Source organism: Cebus imitator, unplaced genomic scaffold (assembly GCF_001604975.1).
Source record: "Cebus imitator isolate Cc_AM_T3 unplaced genomic scaffold, Cebus_imitator-1.0 Scaffold140, whole genome shotgun sequence".
Lineage (NCBI taxonomy): Eukaryota > Metazoa > Chordata > Mammalia > Primates > Cebidae > Cebus > Cebus imitator.
This window is the reverse complement of record NW_016107455.1, coordinates 2,967,403-2,968,567: the sequence shown is the minus strand read 5'-3', so window position 1 is coordinate 2,968,567 and position 1,165 is coordinate 2,967,403. Positions and strand designations below refer to the sequence as shown.

General features: G+C 46.1%; 1 pseudogene; it reads left to right on the top strand.

Moving 5' to 3' along the window:
• The first annotated feature begins 593 nt into the window (after positions 1-593).
• The window catches only part of LOC108313587, a 5,988-nt pseudogene continuing 5,416 nt past the window's right edge, over positions 594-1,165 (top strand).

Genomic DNA, 1,165 nt, shown 5'->3' with positions numbered 1-1,165 from the left:
AAAAAAAAAAAAAGGGAAATGGAGTCTGAGGTCAGGAGCTTGAGACCAGGCTGGCCAATATGATGAAACCTTGTCTCTACTAAAACTACAAAAATTAGTGGGGCATGGTGGCATGTGCCTGTAATCCGAGCTACTTGGAGGCTGAGGCAGGAGAATTGCTTGAACTCGGGAGACAGAGGTTGCAGTGAGTCGAGATTGAGCCGCTATACTCCAGCCTTGGCAACAGGAGCAAAAATGTCTCAAAAACAAAACAAAACAAACAAAAAAAACCAAAATAAAGGACGAGCGTATTTATAGTTAGATTTAAAAATTATAGTTAAGTTGTCAAGGTCGCTTATCAAATTTGCTTTGAAATGATTACAGTCTGTCAGAGCTTGCTGACTTCGCTGTACCTAAAGAAAGTTAGTGGTGAAGAGACGAAGACCGAGCGGTTGTGGCCGCGTTGCTGATCTCGAGCAGTGGTGGGCTTCTCCATGTGGAACCTGGGACTAAGAGACTCAGAATCGAATCTCTTCTCCCTCCCCCGTCCTGTGAGATTTTCTGGATCTTCAGCTACATTTTCGGCTTTGTGAGAAACAGTATCATCAAACACAATGGCCAGCAACGTTACCAAGACAGATCCTCGCTCCATGAACTCCCATGTGTTCATTGGGAATCTCAACACTCTGTGGTCCAGAAATCTGATGTGGAGGCAATCTTTTCTAAATATGGCAAAATTGTGGACTGTTCTGTTCATAAGGGCTTTGCCTTCCTTCACTATGTTAATGAGAGAAATGCCCGGGCTGCTGCAGCAGGAGAGGATGGCAGAATGATTGCTGGCCAGGTTTTAGATACTAACCTGGCTGCAGAGCCAAAAGTGAACCAAGGAAAAGCAGGTGTGAAACGATCTGCAGTGGAGATGTATGGCTCCTTTTTTGACTTGGACTGTGACTTTCAGCAGGATTATGATGATAGGATATAGTTACCCAGCACGTGTACCTCCTCCTCCTCCTATTGCTCGGGCTGTAGTGCCCTCAAAACATCAGCGTGTATCAGGAAACACCTCACCAAGGGGCAAAAGTGCCTTCAATTCTAAGAGGGGACAGCGGGGATCTTCCATGTCTGGAAAGTTGAAAGGAGATGACCTTCAGGCCATTAAGAAGGCGTTGACCCGGCCGGGCGTGGT